Raw genomic sequence first — 8826 nt, 5'->3', positions numbered from 1 at the left:
CAAACATCCTGCAGAAAGAAGTTCAAATATAGAGAAACAGTGAAGCACACAGAGGCCAAGCATGCCAGGAGAAAGGGCCTGCAACCGAGCAGTCAGGGCTGTGTGCTTGGTCAGAGCCAGGATCTCAATATTATGTTTCAAGTTGGACAACAGTTGCTAACAAAAAATTTTTAAATTTAGAATTTTGTTTAGCATTTAATTAAAACTTAGTTATGAACAAACAATAAACATTAGGAAGTTATACCTATTTTTTTTGGTACATTTAAGGTTACATTATAAATAACTCAAGTCAATATTAGATGCCGAGAGGATATTTTTTCTTTTAGAAAGGGTCTGGGCATTAATTAACTATGAGAAAAAAGATTGAATGGAAAAATTTTAGCCTAGAATCTGGACGACTTGGGCAAATCTGTGTCCGTTTCAGCTTTAAAGAGTTAGATATGTGCCTTTTCTCTTTCTCAGGGGTGCTGAGGATCAAACCTGATAATGGGTCAAATGCAAAAATGGATGTGGAATAACTTATTTTTAAAGTGTGCAAACCATTAAGAAGTTTTTCTATAACATGGTAAACCTAAACCAGATTGTTTTAAAATGTGCATAATTGAGTTAAATGAAATTAAAGAATTGACACCTTGGAGCTGGGGATGTGGCTCAAGCGGTAGCATGCTCACCTGGCATGCGTGCGGCCAGGGTTCGATCCTCAGCACCACATACAAACAAAGATATGTCCGCAGAAAACTAAAAAATAAATATCTTAAAAAAATAAATAAATAAAAATAAAAGGTTTTTTAAAAAAAAAAAAAAAAGAATTGACACCTTTCCTGTGTTTAAAAGAAGACTCAATATCAGAGAAGGAAGAGGATATAACAGGGCACTCGTGTATTCAGGCCTTGCTTTGTTGAGAAACAAGGCTGGGATGCCTACCACCTGCGCTACATGAGGGTGTGGAAATGCCCTGCAGCTCTGCCTTCTTTGTTCACTGGCCTCCCAGGATCCCCTTCCAAGTTAGTCTGGGAAATGAGACAGAAACAATATTACTTAATGGTGTCTGGGGAAGACAGTTGTCAATTTTTCCTGCTCTGGCCCTGGCCCAACTTTCCAATCAGTAGAATTGCACTCAAGGTTGAACCTGCCTTAGTAAAGCTCATCCAGGTCCAGTTCAATCAGACATATTCTGGGGCTGAATTCTCTGACGCAGAGGAATCAGGAGAAGACTGGGGGTGTGTCTTGGCACCAACTAAGCTTTTTTTTTTTTTTTTTTGGCAAATAGCATGTAAATATAAATTCATGACCTTTGGGTGGGGGGTGGTTTGGGATTGAACCTCAGGCCTCACACAAGCTAGGCTAGTGCTGTGCCACTGAGCTATATCCTAGCCCTAAATTGGTGACATTTTAGTAGACAATTCAGACACTTGGTATTTTCAGAACACAGCAGCAATTTCAGAGTAGTTATTGGATACTAAAAGGTAAGGGGCTGCTCAAATATTGCATTCTTTTGATATTTTATCCTCTAGTGCATGAAATATCAATCTGTCTTACCAATAGAGAATAAAATATAATTCCTTTTTATAAGCTAAAAGTCCAATGTTACAACAACAACAAAATTGTAAGGCATTTGGAAATTCACAAATAATATTCAAGACTTTTTATGGAGAAAGATTTTAAACCCTAGTTAAGAACAAATGAAAAAACCTGTGTCAGTTGAAGAATCTGCATACTCATGTAAGTGATGACAACTGTACATGTCAATACCCTGAACTAACCATGTAAATGTAATTAATTCCAATCACAATTTCAGTAGATATGGCTATGGAGGGAAAGGAGCTGAACTCAACAAACATTCTAAAATTTATAAGGAAAAATAAAAAGACTCACTAATGCTAAGACGATTTAAAAACAGAAGAGCAAAAACAAGGAACACACTATATCAGGCATTGAGAAATGTCACAAAGGCAGAGTTATTACATCAGTGTGGAACTGGCACAGGAGCAGACAAACAGGCTGGCGGAACCAGACAGTGAGTCCAGCAGCAGACTGATAGGTGCATGAAAACCTGGCGGATGATAAATCTGGCCTCATAAATGAAAGGGTACATGAATTATTTCACAAATGGCAAAGTAAATTTGGATCTCTCTTTCATTATTGAATAGGAAAATAAACTATATAGATTCAATACTTAAATGTGAAAGATAAAACCATAAACTAATAGAACAAAATATATGATAGGATATTGTGACCTTGAAGTGGGGAAAGATTTTTTAAACAAGATCCAAAAGTAAAACCATAAGGAGGAAAATGGATAGATTTTACATCCAAATTAAGGATTTCTGTTGAGTGAAGTACACCATCGACAGAGTTAACAGATGGGTAATGCCTAGAAGAAGACATTTACAACCGACAATGGTTTGGGGAATTCCAACAAATTAGTAAGAAAAGAAAAAAAAACAGGAAACAATAGAAAAATGAGAAAAGTATATGAATAGGTAGTTCATAGCAAGGGAGGTGTTAATGACTAGCAAGTATTTGAAACAATGCTTAATTTCAAGAATAAGGAAAACGCAAAACCAAGTCAGATCCCACTTAACATCTAATGAATGAGCAAAAATTAGAAAGCCTGATAATGCCAAGAGCCAGCAAACAGTAGAGGCCCTGGAACAGCTGATGAATGTGAAAACTGTGCAGACATTTTGGAGAATAATTTGGTAGAATTTAGTAAAATGAGAATGCATGTTAGCCTATGACCCAGAATGACCACCTTGTTACCAGTAAACACACCCTGGGGAAATTCTCCCACAGGAGCACAGGGATGTCCCTCATTTTGCTGATCATGGTAACAAAGAACAGGAAGCAACCTGGGTGTCCATCAGCTAAGGAATGAACGGGTAAACCGGCAAACAGAAATGAAACAACACTGTACGGTAGTATAAAGAAATGGAATAGCTCCTCCTGTAGCAACATGGATAGTGCGCCAAAACAGTTGGGCTTGGGGGAACAGGAAATGAGAAGAAATTTAAAGCACTGCCAGGTATGGTGGCATATGTCTGTGATCCCAGCTACTCTATTCTGAAGGCTGAAGAAGGAGGATTGCAAGTTCAAAGTTTGGCAAGACCCTGTCTCAAACAAACAAACAAACAAAAAAAGGACTGGAGATGTAGCTCAGCTGTAGAGCACCTCTGAATTCAATCCCCAGTGCTGGGAAGAAAAAAGGAAGGATAGACATTATAGTGGATGCAGAGGTGCTCTACCCTTAGCCCCCTTCACAGCAAATCTACCCAACTCCTCAGCGGGGCGCTGTATTTATAATCAGGTTTAAAACTGCGTCCCATAAGGAAATTGCACTGACAGGCAATTGCCACACCTAAAGTTATATCCCATCCAGTGGCCATTGGCTGACTGATGCAGGATGTAAAAGTCTCAGTCCCTTTTGCTTTAGTTTGGAAAGACTCTGAAGGGCCCAGAGCATGGGTGAGCTCAGCTCAGTCCTCAGCTGCTGTCACATGCAGAAGGGGTCACCTTGCCCTTCTGTCCAGTCCTACCTGCCTTACTCCTTCACATGAATCACCTCAAGAATAAATCACATGCAAATCCCATCTCAGAGCTTGTTCCAGAGAGCCCTATCTAAGAAATACAGTAAATAATTAAGAGTAAATACCTTTAGTGGACAAAGGGAAACAGAAATGGGGATAGGGAAATAGAAAGGGGAAATAAGGATTCAAGAAGATAGGAATTCAATAAATCATCAAAATGATTGTAGCACCTCCCAAAACAAGAATGTGAGGGACTCAACTGTGTGCACCCAAAATCCAAAATATAAAATGAAAAAAAAATAACATCTGCCTGTGACAATAAGCAGTGCCCCCACCAACACACTTCATTTGCTTTTTTCTGTAACTCAACAACAATTAATCTTCCCTTGGGCCAGTGGTAAGCAAGGGAAAAGTTAAGACTTGCATACAAATATCTATGATACAAGTGTAAGGGCAACAAGCAAAGACTCATCTTTTCTTCTCTTCATAACCAGAGGCATCCTCAAGAATCAGGTTGCATGGGGACCCCTTTGACCCAAGTCAGTACTTGCTGCAAGGAGCTGCCGGACATGATTACATCCTGTCCAACAAAGGACAGTAGAAGCAGAACAATATGGTGTATTTGTGTGTGTGTGTGTGTGTGTGTGTGTGTGTGCGAGAGAGAGAGAGAGAGAGAGAGAGAGAGAGAGAGAGAGAGAGAGAGAAACAGAGAAAGACAGAAGACAGGGAAGTGTTTCCAGCTCCCAAGACAGCCCCAGGACTCAAGAGACACAGATTCTGCACTACAGGGACAAGACAGTTTTATGGTGGGGGGCGGGGTGGGGGTAGATATTTCCTCACACCTGGGCAGCGTCTTTGCCTCAAGCCAGCTGGACACATTGTTCTGCTTTCCACTCCTTCTCCTCATTTACATCTCCCCTCCTCTCACCCTCTTGTTTAATATTCTTTTGTGACAAAAAGTGGTTTACTTCCATAGCCCTGACCTAGTGGGTCTCCTCTCCACCCTCCGCCCCTCCATCTCCAGAGCTGTTGCTGTCTTCAGGGTCCCCATGGATCTCTGGACTAGCATCACACATCCAGACCCTGAAGCAGGAGAGGTGAAGGAGAGACCCTGATCCAACAGTAATTCTCAACCTGGGAAAGAGGCCGTGTGATCTTCAGGAAAAGCTGGCTAGAGGCTGCAGGACTCAGAATCCTCTCTCCCCATGTAAAGAAAAACAAAGAAAGGTGCCTGAAGGAACATAAGTAAACATTAATGTGAGTCACCTGCTCACCCTTTCTATAAAAATATACTGTGCCCCTGCTAGCTAGTACATAAGGCAGGGGTTTCCAAAAATGAGCAAGACACAATCCTTGGTTGCTAGGGGCTTATAATCTGCCAAAAAGTTAAGACTTGCATACAAATATCTATGATACAAAGTGTAAAGGCAATAAGAAAGCAACTTACCAAATGCTTTGTGTATTCAGAGTAAAAAAACTAAGGAGGGAAGAATCAAAGGTTTCTGAGGCTATTTAACTTTTTATAAGGATTACAATTTATGGATAGAATTTGTTGTCAATTAATGTTTAAAAATTAATTTTCATGAGCTGGAGTTGTAGCTCAGTGGTAGAACGCTCGCCTCACATGTGGAAGGCATTGGGTTTGATCGTCAGCACCACATAAAAATAAAATAAAGGTATTGTGTCCATCTACAACTAAAATTTTTTTAAATTAATTTTTATGCATTTGAAAAATGCATTGAATAGCATAAAAATAAAAGATCATTAATAATCCTATTGCTTTTTAGGAAAAAAATCTATCTAAAGTAAGATATCCATATTCCCCTTTAACCCATTCCATCCCCCACAAAGTAAACGATTCAACAATCTGGCATGAATCATTCCCAATCTTTTAATTGAAATGTTATTTTTTTTTTCCTTTTGCAGTGACAGGAATTGAACTCAGGGCCGTGCACCTGTTATACAAACACCCTACCACTGAGCTACATCTCCAGCCCTGATAGAAATGATCTTAACAGGAAGAAGAGTGTCTCAGGAACAGAACAGGGTATGAGCTAAATGAAAAGGCAGTCTGTGCTCTTAGAGTGAAGGAGAAAGTGGAAGAAGATGAGAGATGACATCGTAAGAGAAGGTTAAAATCATGTCACATCATGTCACAGAAGGCCCTAAATACAGGAGAGGGTACTTTGGGCATTATTCAATAGGCAATATTAGCTAAAAAATTAGGGAAGGAAGAAGAGAAGATCTGGAGAAAAATGGTAGCAGTAACTTAAGCATATATGTGCTATCACATAAAAGAGATATCAAGCTTTTAATTTGAGTGTCACAAATCAGAATTTTGGTCCACAACTGTAAGTTTCACAAGTGGCATCTCAGTTCTATGTAGGAGAAGAACTTTCTAATCAGCAGACCTTTGCAATAATGGAATGGATGCGCTGGTGAGGGAGTGAGCACCTCTTGACCAGAGATGCCCAAGAGTCACTGGGGACAGGATCCATGCATCAAGAGCCTCCAAAGAACCTTCAAGCCTTTTCTAATATTATGATTTTATACTAAAGGGGGAAATGGGAAGGATTTTTAACTAAGGAGATATGTAATTTAAGCTATACTTTAGAAAAATTAATCTGGCAGAAATGTCTAGATTGGATCACAGAAGAAGCAACTTTAAAGAGATGAACAAAACCAGAAAGCATAGCTTCACTATCAGGAGAATTAAGAGATATCATTGTGTTCCCCAAAAGAACAAGATGCTATGGAAAAGAACAGTGATCAAGAAGGAGCTGCATCATATAAATAAAATACCAAAGAGAAAAGTTGGAAACGAGTTGAAGGGCTCTCCCAGAAAAAAGAACAAAATGGAAAATCAAAGAAAAGGGATAAGAACATTTGTGAACCAGTCTAAAAGTTCCAAAATCCAACAGGTGGGAATTATACATTAAAAAAAGGGAAAGAATTAAAGAAATGATTAAAGACAATATATATATAAGAATACTTCCCAGAACTAAAGGTTGCTATGCCCCAGACTGAGAAAGAGTCTGTCTGGTGTCAGCCAGTGAATGAAAAAGTGGGATAAAAAATGTCATTACAAAACTTCAGAAGAGTAGGGATATATAGAGAACCTTCTTCATGGAAACATTATTTATAGCAACTGAAGAATGGAAACAACCCAGATGTCCAACTTATTAAAAGATAAATAAATTGTGGTATATCCATTCAATGGAATATTATTCAACCCTAATAAGGACTGAAGTACTGAGGCAGGCTACCACATAGATGAGCCTTGAAACATCACGGGTAAGTGAAAGATGTCAGTCACAAAAACCACATATTGTATGATTCTATTTAAATGAAATGCCCATAATTGACTTATGGAGGCAGATGAAGATTAGCAGTTGTTGAGTGCTAATGGAGAATGTTGAGGGATAATGTGGTCTGACTACTTAATTGGTATAAGATTGGTCTCTTTGGGGGATGCTAAAATGTTCTAAGATTGATTGTTGTAGTGATGAACACACAACAGTGAGCATACTAAAAAACTATTTGTATACTTTATTTATTTTGGTATTGGGGATTGAACTCAGGGGTACATTACCACTCAGCAACATCCCCAGCCCTTTTTACTTTTATTTTGAGACACAGTCTTACTAAATTGTTGAGTCTGGCCTCAAACTTGGTGATCCTCTGGCCTCAGACTTCTGAGTCCCTGGGATTATAGGCATGCATCACCACATCCAGCCCATTTACATTCATAAATGGGTGAAGTTTTTGACCTTCGTATTGCAATAAAACTGATATATTAAAAACAGAAATATTTAAATGATAGCAAGAAAGGGAGGTGGGAGAGAGAAGGGAAGAGAGTAAGGAGAAGAAAGTCCCAAAATGTAGAGAAGAAAAAGGGAGGCATACAAAGAAAAAGAATCAGAACGTCAGGGAGGCACAGTGAAGGGATAGAATGCTGGCCGGGCATGCACAAGACCCTGGGTTCAACCCCCAGCACAGCAAAAACAAAACAAACAAAAGAAGACACTAAGAAAGAGCAGGTACAGTGTCCAGGAAGTCAGAGGCTCACAGGAGGGGCTTGAAAGAAATCCCCCAAATGATGCTGCACAAAAAAGCAGCAGCCTAATGATGACCCAGGATCAGAAAGAGAGCAGTGGCATGTCCCTGGGAAAAACTAAACTGAACTCATAGAGAACTGGTAAGTTGTTTGATATCCATGGCCAAAGTGGAGGGAATTTATATTTCTCCTAGAAAGTTTGGAGCAGACTTAGTGATAGTCTAAGCAAATTTTAAAAGCACCACTATTAACTTAAAAAACAAAAAAAAGCAAGAAAGGAAATATCACTCTACACTACATGTCTTCGTTGTAAGCGCTATTTCCCTACCATAATACTATACTGAATACCAATTTAAACAAAAATTCTATAGTGGCCAATTAGGAGAATCAAGGGAGGAGGAGTGGGGGTGGGGGAAGAAGAGGAGAGAGATGTTAGAGAGTTAAGCTGTCATCCCCCAAAAGAGGAAAGCAATGTCAAAGCTGTGGTGGGTGTGGGTGTGGGGATCAGGCATTAGAAGCATAATGTTGTTCAGAAAATAGGAAGCTAAATGCTGTGAGAAAAAATTAATTTATAAAAGATAATGAGAGGGGCTGGAGTTCTGGCTCAGTGATAAAGGGCTTGCCTAGCATGTGTGAGGCACTGGGTTCAACCCTCAGCACCACGTAAAAATAAATAAATAAAATGAAGGGAGATATGATATATATATATATGAAGACCTGAGTTAAGGTAGTGGCTGATAGGGACAAAAGTAATAAAGATACTGTGGAAGCCGGATTTAGGATCTGAGTATGCAGACAGCAAGGGAAACAGAAACATAAAACCCACTGAAAAAGGAGAAGGAGAAAGAGAAGGAGGAGAGAAGGAGGAGGTAGGGAGGGGGGAAAGGAGCAGGAAGAGGAATAAGAAGAATCGAAGTAAATCTGCGGTTTTAAGTCTGGGTTCAAATAGCGATGGTACCCACAGAAAATAAGCAAAGCTTGAAAAAGTTAAATTCCGGTAGGCAACATCTGCTGCCAAGGGGTCTCTTCTGCCCACCCCTTCGGTATGCCCTGTGGGTTCTGAAAGTACCATATTCTGACTGCAGCTGACTGCAAACAGAAGCTAAGAGGATTTGAAATGTGTAAGATTCCAGCACCCAAGGAAGCCTTAGAAACCACTTTCATTAATTCTCCCAACTTTCAGCCCAGAGAAATTAAAAGCCAAAGGAGGGAATGTTTTCAACTAAAGGATGGTCAACAGCA

The sequence above is a fragment of the Marmota marmota genome, unplaced genomic scaffold (assembly GCF_001458135.2).
Source record: "Marmota marmota marmota unplaced genomic scaffold, marMar, whole genome shotgun sequence".
NCBI classification, from domain to species: Eukaryota; Metazoa; Chordata; class Mammalia; order Rodentia; family Sciuridae; genus Marmota; species Marmota marmota.
Note: the sequence above shows the minus strand (reverse complement) of the source record.